We start from the raw sequence: 13,016 nt of genomic DNA, 5'->3' as shown, positions 1-13,016 counted from the left end.
ACCATCAGAAACACAGATAATTACATTACGATTCATAACTAGCAAAATTACAGTTATGAAGTAGCAACAAAAATAATTTTATGGCTGGGGGTCACCACAACATGAGGAACTAACTCTATTAAAGGGTCGTAGTATTAGAAAGGTTGACAATCACTGCTTTAGGGCTTCCCAACGCTGATGATTTTAAAGGAGGATTTTATTTTTATTTTCACATAGCTAACTAACTGTGATTGTGGCTTAGTCTCCTTAACTCTCTGAGCTTCATTTTTCTTGACTGTAATGTGAAGTTTGGCTAGCTGATTACGAATGACTTTTTACCACTAGCAGCCTATGCCTATGACTAAAAGCAAATTAATTTCATCCTAGAACTGAGCCCAGACCCTGGATCTCCTGGCCTGGGGCTCTTTCAAATCTAATTACACCAGGCACCTATTGCTTCATTATTAATTTAAATTTGGCATTTCATAGTTTATATGCTGTTGTTGCTATTGTATATAATCTATCATTAGACGCTGTTGTAAAAAGTCAGACTAGTTAGAAATTTTCAAATGACAATGTTTTTATGTGACTTTTATCTAGACGTTAAATAGCATTTACATCGACTCTACAATTATGCTCTCATTTCTTTTCACTTTTCAATGACTCTTATTTAGCCTAATTTATTTGCTATTTTGCAAATGACTCTATTATAGTAAATGGCAGGATAAAGGTTGATCCTATGGAATATGAATACATTTAAGAATGTTATTTTATTTTTCCCATCTATTATGAATATAATTATATAATCAAACCTACTGACCACAGAAACAGAATTTTAATAACTTTGTATTCATTGGCATTGAGCTTATGGTGAGCTGATTACTTATGTAGTTCTGTGTGAATCTCTATGCTTTGAACAATATAAAGATTTTAAAGTATAATTTGATCTCTTAGGTCACCTTGATTTTTTTAATTGAACGAGTTGGTTTATTACTCATTGCAGTGAGGGAAAACATACACTCTTAGTAACGACAGGATGTCTAAGTTAGCAGGTGTTATAAGAGGTTTACCTATAGAATTGGAGCTTGTGTTAGGTAATTTTGGGGAGGGCATAAGAAAGGGGGGCCTTGCTCTGGATTGGTTGCTATTAAGAAACTGGTTGCTATTCAACTGATGAATGGATAAACAAAATGTATTATAGCCACGTAATGGAAATTATTCAGCAATGAGAAGAAACTATGGTATATATTCCAACATGGGCAAACCTAAAAAACATACCAAGTGAAAGAAAGCAGATAAAGAAGACTTTGTATTGTATGATTCCATCTATCTGAAATCCTAGAAAAGGCAGATACATCAGAAAAATCAGATCCATAGTTGCCTAGGGCTGGCAGCGGGAGAGGGAACTTTTAGGGGGTGATGGAAATGTTCTAAATTGGATTGTGACTATATACATTTATGAAAAGTTGAACTGTGTACTTACAAGAGGTAAATTGTAGTTTACTAGGACTGCCACCATAGACGGGGTACCTTAAACCACAGAAACTTATTTGCTTACAGTTCTGGAAGTTGGGAGTCTAAGATCAAAGTGCTGGCAGGTTGGTTTCTCTTAAGGCCTCTCTCTTTGGCTTGCAGATGGCTGCCCTCTTGCTACCTCTTCACATGGTTGTCCTTTGTGCACACTGACTAGTTTTTTAACATAAAAATATCTATTTGCAACATTTTAGCTCACAAATTAGGAACTAATAGTTGCTATTTGATTTGTTGACTTACAGTTTAAATTAATTTATATTATGTTTTGAATTTTAATCTATAGTTTACTTATGTACTTTCCCTGTCTAAATTCAGATCAGATGCAAGTTTATTGGAAACATTAAAAAATTATTTGCCTTCCTCAATTTTGTATTTACAGGATTCTGCCCTATAGTAAGCTTACTCCTTTGATGGTGGGTGAGAGTTCCTATGTACTCTTTCCCCAGCTTTCCCCAATGATAGCATAGTATATAACCATAGTGCATTATCAAAGCCAGGAAATCTATATTGGTATAATACTAAACTTGCAGACCTTATTTGAATTTCACCAGTGTTTAGATGTATATACTAATTTTCTCCTTAGTTTATAGTTCTATGAATTTTTTTTATCATCACCTAAGGATATGCTTATTGATTTTAGAAAGAGAGGAAGGGATGCTGAAACTGGTTCAGCTCAGTGAATAGAGCGTCGACCTGCGGACTGAAGGGTCCCAGGTTCGATTCCAGTCAAGGGCATGTACCTTGGTTGCGGGCACATCCCCAGTGGGGGTTGTGCAAGAGGCAGCTGATCGATGATTCTCTCTCATTGATGTTTCCAACTCTCTATCCCTCTCTCTTCCTCTCTGTAAAAAAAATCAATAAAATATATTTTTTTTAAAAAAGAGAGGGAGAGCGACACTGATGTGAGAGAGATACCTATATCAGTTGCCTCTCATATGCTCCCTGACTGGGAACGGAACCTGTAACTTAGGTATGTACCCTGACCTGGAATGAAACCCACAATCTTTTAATGTATAGGATGATGCTCCAACTGAGCCATCTGGCCAGGCTATATTTCTATGAAATTTTATTATATGCATAGACTTGTGTGACAACCACCACAGTCAGGTTACAGAATAATTGTATTCCTTTAGGATTTTATTGTTTGAGTCTTTATTTTAATCAACTTTATTTTGGTAAACCTTATTTTAATTTTTGAGGTATAATTTATACATGAGGTATAATTTATACATGATGATTGTGCCCATTTTAAGCATATAGTTTCATGAGTTCTGACAAATGTGTCCATCACCAACTCAGACACTATATAGTATATACCTCTACCATCCAGAAAGTTCCCTCATGCCCCCTCTCATTCAGCCCTCTGCCATTGCTGTGACTTTGATCATAATAGATTAATTTGCCTATTTTGAACTTCATATAAATGAAATCTTAGTCTGTCTTCTCTTGCATCTAGCTCACTACTTCAGATTTAAGATTTGAGGCACAGCTTTTATAACATATATGTGTATATGCAAAGTGCAGCCAATTCAGGTAATAATACACCATAGCAGATTTCTGGGTATTTGTATAATTATTTTTCATCCTCTGGATTCATATCCCTTTATTTTTAAACATGCTGGTTTTATTTTTTCAAATAAATTACTCTCCTAAACTCTTAACTCTTAAAGATGTTAGAATTGTCCATATTTTCCTACTTATTTTAATTATGACCTTCCATTTGAATACCTTTTTGACTATTAAATTCATTTTGCTGTTTAGTATGTAATAGTTCTTTTACTAAAGAGGATTCTCTAGGGACACATGTCATCATCACAAATCATTTATCAGGTATAAATAATTGAAGCAGCATGGTTGTTTATTCTAGGACAGTGGTAGGCAAACTGCAGCTCACAAGCCACATGCGGCTCAGAAATGGGAGGTGACAGGGAGGGCATGAATGCGACAATATTCAAAGGGAGGCAGACATGCTTATCCCTATTCCTTTTTCAAAGTTTTCCACCCCTCCTCCTCTATCTCTCACCCACCTTATTCCATTCCCCCATTCCCCTTCCATTATATTTTTTAAAAATCCTCATCTGAGGATATTTTTTTCCATTGATGTTTAGAGAGAGTGGAGGGGAGAGAGGGAAACAGAGAGAAACACTGATGTGAAAGAGACACTTAAATTGGTTGCCTCTTGCATGCCCCAGACCAGGGCCAGCAGCCTGCAACTGAGGTACGTACCTTGACTGGAATTGAATCTGAGGCCCTTCATTTGCAGGCTGATGCTCTATCTATTGAGCCAAATCTTCTAGGGCTTCCCCTACATTCTTTTGTTCTTTTCTCTATTTTTCTCTTTTACTGGACTTTTCCTGTCACTTCATCTTCATTATCTTTGCTTTCTCTACTTTTTCTTCCTCTGGTTCAGGCCTGGCAATTACTGACTTCAACTCTTAGGAGAGTATAACCCTCATCATTATCATTATTGTTATTACTAGTGGCATGTGGTAGTGCACATTAAAAGGGAATTAATTAGAGGAAATATTTTAATATTTCTATTTGCCTTTTCTCTATAATAGAAGTGTCAGAGATGAAAGAAAATTAGTAAAATATATATGAAAATATCCCTACTGTCAGAGTCTGGGGCGTGCTGTGGAACCCAGAGTCAAGTCCCTGCCCACCTGCAACTTGAAATCACGCAAGACCCAGACTTGGCCAGCCCTACCCCTGTCAAGTCCCACAGGGAGGGGGCACAGCCTCAGGTCCCCTGTCAAGCCCTGCTGGGCAGGAGGTACACTCTCAGTTCCCCTGTCAAGCCCTGCCGGGTGGCGGGGAGCAGCCTCGGGTCCCCCGGCCCAGCACTGAGTGGGAGGCATAGCCTCAGGTTCCCCAGCCCAGCCTCAGGTCACCTGGCCCCGGCCCCAGGGCAGGTGGCACGGCCTCAGGTCCTTTGGCCCCGGTGCCAGGGTGGGTGGTGCAGCTTCAGGTCCCCTGGCACTGGGGTAAGGGGCACGGCCCTAGATCCTCCAGCCCTGGTGCTAGGGTGGGTGGCACAGCCTCAGGTCTTTCTGTCTCCGCGTGAGAGTGTGAGGGTGTGACGACCATTTGCATATTAGCTTTTTATTAAATAGGATTACCAGGGTTTTTTCCATTCCCTTTGCCTACAGTGTTGGATGTTTCCCCAAACATAGTGTTGAACTATGTGAAGAGTGGTTGGGGCATACCTTGGAAACATGGACCTCTTGCAGCACCCTCCTAATGTATAAATATTTGGCAAATTCCATACATATTACCAAGTATTTTCCTTTGTATTTTATATTATAGGTGTTTTATCTGTTGTGCCTTTAATGTTTGAATATTCAGTTTTCTTTACTCAGTTTATGAAACTCTATGATTGGCAATGTGATTTCTGTTGGGTATAATAACTCCCCTTTTCTAGTCCTAATTAATTTTCCAGGAAGTCTGATTTTAAGCAGTGGGTCTGAATCTCTTCTCTCCATAATATCAAGTATTTAATTGCATCGCTCAATAGATTCCACAATGATGAAAAAAGACTGTATGTGGTTTTGACAATATTTTTAAGCTTCCAGCTTTGCATCCTACACTGATTTATATATTATTCAGTAGTTTCATATGTTCATTTTCTCTCCAAAGCTCTGTTATATTTGTATATATAATTTTCTTAATCCTTTAAATGGTACTGTACTGTCCTGTAGTTAGCAAGTGCTGATTTTCTAATTTTGGCTGAAAGGTTAACCAGTGGACAAAGAGTTTAAGTGATTTGTACCAGTTATACGGTTAATTAGTGATAAAACTAAAAGAAGACTATTCCAGCATTTTAGTTACATATTTTCCCCTTTTATGCACTATAAAATCAGATCTTAAGAAGCAGATAAGTAAAAATAAATTCATTGACTGCTTATACTGTCCATATAGATGCATTTCATCTTGAACCCTAGGTTTAGTCATGAAAATTTGAGCATGAATTATAGATTATGGGTGATAATAGTTTGTAAAGCAAAACATTTTGGTAGTCATCTTTCTATAATTGGTATTTTTTGTCATTCATTTATTCAACTTACCTTACTGACCATCTCTTATGTTCAATAAGCTAAATGAGATTCAGATTTGTAAAAACTGAATGTTCTTAAAATAAGATATGCCTATTTAAAGATAGTATCCATAGGAACATAAATTTATCAAAAAAGAGAAGTGAGAGAAAAAAAATGAGCCTTTAGAATGAGATGAAAACTTAAGCATTGATATTTAAATGAACCTCTCCACCTTCACAACCCCAACTAAAACGATTGCAAAAATTTAAAATATGAAGAAACCATATCAATTAGTGTTGGAGGCCAGGAGTTCCATTTTAATGCTGCAAACTTTGAAGAATTTCCACCAGATAGGGGGAAGATGGAATAGTACTAAAGAAATATACCAAAACCAATTTTCAATTTCATTTCCTAAGAAGGTGACAAGATTTGAGTTGGGGGTTAAGATAACCTGTAGGGGCTTCCAGCTGGATTACTTTCACAGCTATTGATGGATTGAAAGTGTCACTAGGATAAGTCATACTGAGGGAAAAGCAGGCCCTGCATTAAGGCCTTTCTCTGTTGTGACAAGCATGCATATGAAGGACTGGCTACATGCGTCCTGTTCTGGAGTGACAGTCAGGTCAATTTCTATGGAACGTTTTTCCTGCAGGAGACTATCCATGGCCCTAGCGTCCTCCCTACTTCTCTTGACATGCTGTGTGTGAATTTCTATCAAGCAGAATAGATGGTGAAGGAAGAGAAGGGAAATTACCTACCCTATTTGGGGGGAAATACCAGCCTAAATAGACTGCTCTTTGTTCACTAACCTAAAATAGTATTTAAGAGGCAGAGGAAGAAAAAATATTTCATAAGTATGTATTCTACAGGAAAATTAATGTTTTTGGTAAGTTTGCTTTGTGCTTTCTATTGAGTGTAAGGAAGTAACAAAACAAAGTAAGCAGTTAAAGCAGACTCTGAAGTGAAGGCTGGCAGGATAAAATAGAACTAGAGAATACATCCAGAATATTGCTGAGGTCGCTTATGCTGGAAGCAAGTGGAAGAAGATGGTGCTCACCAACTTTTTCCTGCACCTACTCAGCTATCTCAAGATTCCAGAGATCATTACAGACCTCACTGGTCTCCTCCTGAAGAGAACCTCCCCCATACAGGCACTGGAAAAGTTGGAGACCTCAGTTATTAAAGGATTTTGGATATGGAGGTGCTTTTCTAGCAATCATGTGGCCCAATATCCACTGGATACATGATGAAAGAAAAAAATGTCAAACGAACTGGCTATTCAGATGGTTACTAAAGGAAAAATTAAGTATAATGCAAATAACCCCATGGATATGGGCAATGGGGTAATAAAGACCTGAGGGGCTGGAAGGAGGGGTGTAGAGGGAGGAAAGGGAAGATATATAATAAAATCAACAATAAAGATGTATTTAAAAAGAAAAAAATGATACAATTGCTCAACAAGGACAGCCAAAAGACAATCATTTACAATGAGTACACTCACCTGGTTCACAAGGAAGCCATGAATGCAGGTGATCCACACCTGTGAAGATCTTATGGAGAAGCTGCTAAAGAGAACAGAAAAGACAAGGGTGGGCATAGAAAAAACTGTATCACAGAAGGATGCTGTGTCCATGCCTGTTTGAGCAGCTGATAAACTGGCTCCTGTTCATTTCGACTGGCTTCTGCTCATTCCCTCACTCAACTCTGAAGCAAAACTAGAGGGTTATTCGGATGGTGGAAATGCAGAGAGATCCAATGGCACCTCCAATGTTCAAGAGTAATAAGAAAAGTCTCCGGGGACCATCTTCTCCTCCAGCAAAAGTCATGCATCCTCCTACCTGAAAGATGGCTGTGAAGGAAAAAGAGTGGGAGATTCCTCCTTATATTTCAAATTGGAAAAATGTCAAGGGCCATACAAGTCCATTAGGCAAACATCTCACTGCTGATGGAAGAGGACTGAAGACAGTTCATATAAATGAAAATTTTGCCAAACTAGCAGAAGCCATCTGCATTGCTGATTGTAAGGCTTGTGAAGCTGGAGAAATGCATGCTCAAGTAGACAGACAGCTCAAATAGAAAAGGAACATGAAGAGAAATGGCCCAGAAAGCCAGGGAGAGAAGAGCTGGGATAAAAGCCCATGTGGAAAAAGAGGATAGGGAAGCATGTGAGAGGGATGAAATCTGACACGATAGGCAAAAAGAGAGACAGCATGACTGGAATCTTCCCAGGGCAGCTTCTGATAAGAGATAGATACTGCAGAGAAATAAAAATCAAGATATTAGTGAGGTTATCTCATTGCTCTTGGTGTGTCAAGTCCTCAAACTTCCAATGAAGTTCAGTATGACCAAGCTGTTCAACTAATCCAAGGGAATGGGCAGTTGTTTTAAAATGGAGAAGATTAAATTTACAATGTTTATGATCAAGTCTGGAGTGGTGGTAAATATATGCCTCAGAATATTTGCAGGCCCAGTAAAAATCTGGATAAGGACATATGTGGTGGTTACCTAGAAGCCAGAATAAAACCCAACACATTTGTTCCCAATAAGTTTTCTGGTTTGAGTCTTAGGAAAAGTGGTCAAAAAGGAACAGTTCAGTTTGAGGAAGATCCTTTTGGGTTGAACACATTTTAGAAAGATGCCAAACAACACTGTGGCTCTAAAAGATCCTTAGCAGCTGCCCCAAGAAACATGAGCATGAAGGCAAGAAGAGGGGGAGTAGATACACCTCTCTTCAGAGTGAATGGACTATTATCCATAATGCGAATGATGCAAGTTATATGGGGGAGCATTTTCTAAATGGGCCAGCTAAAAGCCAAATCTGGGTTTCAGATTCCAGCACTGCCTTGTATTATGGGAGACAGGGGATATGGGAAATTCTACTTTGAACGATTGTTTTAAGTGGGTTGTGTTTGTTCTTCTCTCGCCTTTTGGGATTTATAGAACATACTAGAGGCCTAGTGCATGGAATTTGTGCATTGGGGGGGGGGGTGTCCCTCCGCCCAGCCTGCACCCTCTCCAATCTGGGACACCCCTCACACAACCCAAGACTGGTGGCTCCCAACTACTCGCCTGTCTGCCAGCCTGATCACCCCCTGACCACTCCCCTGCCAGCCAGTTTGCCCCTAACTGCCCTCCACTGCCGAATTGGTCACCCCTAACTGCTCTCCCCTGCATGCCTGGTCCCCCCTGACTGCCCTCCCCTGCAGGCCTTGGTCCCCCCAACTGTCTTCCCCTGCAGGCCTGATCACCCCCAACTGCCCTCCTCTGCTGGCCCAGTCACCCCTAACTTCCCTCCCCTGAAGGCGTGATCACCTCCAACTGCCCTCCATTGCAGGCCTGGTCCCTCCCACACACTGCTCACACCAGCCTCGCTTGTACCCACTGATGTTGTGAAGTGACTGAGGCCAGCACCATCAGCAGTTGCAAGCAGCTCTGGTGCCAGCTACAGGTGCAAGTGGGGTTGGCACTGGCAGTGGGTGTGAGCAGCAGTTCTGGCACAGGCAGTGGGTGCAAGCAGGGCCATCACCGGTAGCGGATGGGAGAGGCAGCTGCTGGCCATGATAGCCCCTCAGGAGCAGGGGGAGATGGAGAAGCCCTGAAGAGTGATCAGAGCTGACAGCTGTTGCTCGCACCCACTGACAGTGCCAAACGATTGGGCAGGCTCCATCCCTGGCCCTGTTCAAGGCATGTGTAGGAGGCAACCAACTCTCTCTCTCTCTCTCTCTCTCTCTCTCTCTCTCTCTCTCTCTCTCTCTCTCTCTCTCTCTCTCTATCTTCCCCTCTCTTCCACTCTCTCTAAAAACCAATGGAAAAATATCCTCAGGTGAGGGTTAACAAAAATAAAAGAAAAGCAAGTCAGGACATATAAACCAATGGAACAGAACAGAGAACCCAGAAATGAACCAAGCCATTCCTCTCAATTAACATTTGACAAAGGAGCCAAGAGCATACAACGGAGTCATGGCAGTCTCTTCAATAAATGGTGTTGGGAAAATTAGACAGATACATGCAAAAAAATGAAATTAGACCACCAACTTACATCATACACAAAACTAAATTCAAAATGGATAAAGTACTTAAACATAAGACAGGAAACTATAAAAATCTTAGAAGAAGCCATAGGCAGCAAAATAGCAGACATTTGTTGTAGCAATATATTTAATGATATAGCACCTAGGGCAATGGAAACTAAGGAGAAAGTAAACAAATGGGACCACATCAAAATAAAAAGCTTCTTCACAGCAAAAGGAACCATCAACAAAACAAAAAAGGGAGCCCACTGAATAGGAGAACATATTTGCCAATGTTATATCTGATAAGGGTTTAATCTCTAACATTTACAGGGAACTCATACAACTTAACAAACAGATGAAAAATCCAATAAAAAAAATGGGAAAAGGACCTAAATAAACTTTTCAAAAAGGACATTCAGAAAGCCAAGAGACATATGAAAACATGCTCAAAGCCACTAATCATCCAGAGATGAAAATCAAAACAACAATGAGGTATCACTTCACACCTGTCAGAATTGCTATCATCAACAAATCAACAAACAACAAGTGCTGGAGAGGATGTGGAGAAAAAGGAACCCTCCTTCACTGCTGGTGGGAATGCAGACTAGTGCAGGCACTGTGGAAAACTATGGAGTTTCCTCAAAAAGTTAAAAATATTACTGTCATTTGACCCAGTAATACCACTTCTAGGAATATATCCCAAGAAAACAGAAACATCAACCAGAAAGGATAAATGCCCCCCTATGTTCATAGCAGCACAATTCACCATAGCTAAGATTTGGAAACAGCCTAAATGCTCATCAGCAGATAAGTGGATTAGAAAACTATGGTACACTGACACAATGGAATACTATGTTGCTATATAAAAGAAGAAATTCTTACGATTTGCAGCAGCATGAATGGAACTGGAAAGCATTATGCTAAGTGAAATAAGCCAGGCAATGAAAGAAAAATACCACATGATCTCAATCATTTGTGGAGAATAACGAACATTATAACCTGATGAACTAAAATATAGAGGCAGAGAAGCATCGGACAGACTGTCAAACTACAGCAGGAAGGCTGGGGAGGGTTGGGGGAAGTTAAGCGATCCACCAAAGGACTTGTATGCGTGCATATAAGTCTAACGAATGAATGCAAGATACTGGGAGGGGGGTGAGGGCTTGTACTTGAGGGGGGAGGGAGGGTAGGAGAGGCCAGGGGAAGGTCAATGGGGAAAAAAGGAGACATATGTGCTATTTGTAATACTTTAAACAATAAAATAAAATTAAAAATAATGAATGCCAGAAGACAATGAAGCAGAAATGAAGCAGTATCTATTACTTTTAGGGGAAAATGTTTGTGAACCAGAAATTCTAGACTCAGCAACAGAAATATGTTTTCAGGTACATAGTTTCTCACAAACATGCCATCTACATATTTTTTCCTGAGAAAGTTGTTTGAAGGTATACTCCAGCCAACTATAAAGCAAATTAAACAGTTTAGCCATGAAAAGTCATGAAATAAAAGGATTAGTGGTAAACAATGGAAGCAAACATAAGTTTCAAATAAATTTTATTTAAAGTTCAAAACAGAATATAAACACTATAAATGTTAAAGAATAATACTAATACAATGAATCCCAAATGCAAGGTAGGGTATAAAAAGGAGAAGTATTTAGGAAAGTTTGAACATATATTGACTTTTAGAATTAATACTTCAACTGGCAAATCTTTCAAAATTAAAAGTAACAAGAGAAAAAAAATTTATATCATCTTTGTCTAGGACACGCAAATGTTCTTTCTTTAATGCTACTTAATAAACAGATATACTTTGTACTTTTAACTCTATTTTTACAAATGACTATAAGTAAAGCTATGCCAGAATATGAACATTGTATGTGTAGATTGGTGGTGGGAATTTGTAGAATATTAATCTTCAGTAAGTATGGGCGTGAAGCATATGCATTTTTAAAAAGTATAATTTGGTATAGCTATATAATCACAATCACAATGAGAAATATATTAAGAAAGCAGTGGGTTTTGGGTTGCAGAAATACCTGCACTTCTTTCTATGCACATTTTCACATCTTTATAATGCACATACGTTATTTTGACTGTGGGAAAGTAAACTTCGCTAAAACAAAAATTCCTATAGCTACAGCAGTTACAATTACAGGCAAATTTATGGCATTAAATGCTTTATTCGTTCCCTCTCTCAATGAAAAATAAACTAAACATTTGATTTAAGCCATTAGAAAAAGCACAAAAACCCCCCAGACATCTGAGAATTGCAGGAGGAAAAAATCTCAAACTTAAATGCAAAATTTTATAAACCAGGAAACAGAATAGATCTGAACAAGAAGTCTAAGAGTTGATTCTTTAAAACAAACAGAATTAGACTTCTAGCTTGTTTGTTCAGAAAAGTAAACAAAAATACACAAAGTATCCATTTAAATCACAAATACAGAGACACTAACATGTATAACATGCTAATTATGAAGTAAAGTAAATATCATAGTAAATATTTATGAGCAAAACTGACTCAAAAACAATGCTGGAATTATTCAATAATATCAGAGAAACTGCCGAAGAGCTACTCCTGTTGTTAAAGTGATTGTGTCTAAATAGTAGGAGTATGGACTATTTTCTCTTCCACTTAGTGCTCTTTAATGGTCTCAGAAATCTACAATAAACAAGTACTAATTTTAAAGTCATATATGAATAAATTCCAACTGAAACAAAACTAAACAAAACAAAACAACCAGAATCCTCTATCTCCCATCTCCCAAGACACAGTGGGCAGTTTGTTCCTTTTTAGCTTTAAAGGTAGGAACAGCTGCCTTTCTAACATTTAAGTGAAGCAAAATATTGACAGGCAGTGGAAGGACTGCCAAGGGTCAGAGAGCCTGTTAATGGGCCTGAGATGCCTTGTGACTCAGGCTGACTGATGGCCCTGGGACCACTAACAGCAAATTGGATTTCTAGCTCCCTGGCTGCCTGATACCCCCAGAATGGAGTAGGCACGCCAAGTACTATACGAAGTACTTTCTCCGTATCAAAAGATCTTGGTTTTTGAAATGAAAATGACCTCATGTATATATACTCCTTATCTTGTTGAATGTGTCCTTATACACGCAGCCATTTATTCAGACCGTTTTTTAAATGCCACTTGGTAATGTCATTTGGTTAGGACCAGATAAATGACATGTAGTTCTCCATGGATCTTATGTAGTGAGAACATAGGTGGGCTTTAATCACCGCCTTGCCTTTTGAATGAAAGAAGGGTGCCAGAAAGATGATGGTTTATTTCTGTATTCTCTTTCTAATATCGGCCCCTTTGTCCAAATATTGTCATTAACTCTCAGGTATTCAATGAGTCTGTTAGTCAGTCACGTGTTAATTCAAGAAATCTTTGCTCACTGCCTGCTCTGTTCCAGGCACTATTCTCACATCAGGTATATATGTACAGTGTGAAC

General features: G+C 38.9%; 1 protein-coding gene and 1 pseudogene across 2 annotated transcripts in view; both read left to right on the top strand.

Annotated features, from left to right (window-relative positions):
- Positions 1 to 13,016, top strand: part of EFHC2 (EF-hand domain containing 2) — a gene marked incomplete at its 3' end in the record, with an annotated part of 139,345 nt that overhangs the window by 18,970 nt on the left and 107,359 nt on the right. The gene's annotated exons all lie outside the window — the stretch shown is intronic.
- On the top strand, positions 7,070 to 8,431 carry LOC311615373 (SNW domain-containing protein 1-like; annotated as a pseudogene). Its single transcript has one exon. The product of its transcript is annotated as an SNW domain-containing protein 1-like (transcript).

This window comes from Pipistrellus hanaki (genome assembly GCF_964339955.1).
Source record: "Pipistrellus hanaki genome assembly, chromosome: X".
Lineage (NCBI taxonomy): Eukaryota > Metazoa > Chordata > Mammalia > Chiroptera > Vespertilionidae > Pipistrellus > Pipistrellus hanaki.
This window is presented reverse-complemented; position numbering and strand designations above follow the sequence as displayed.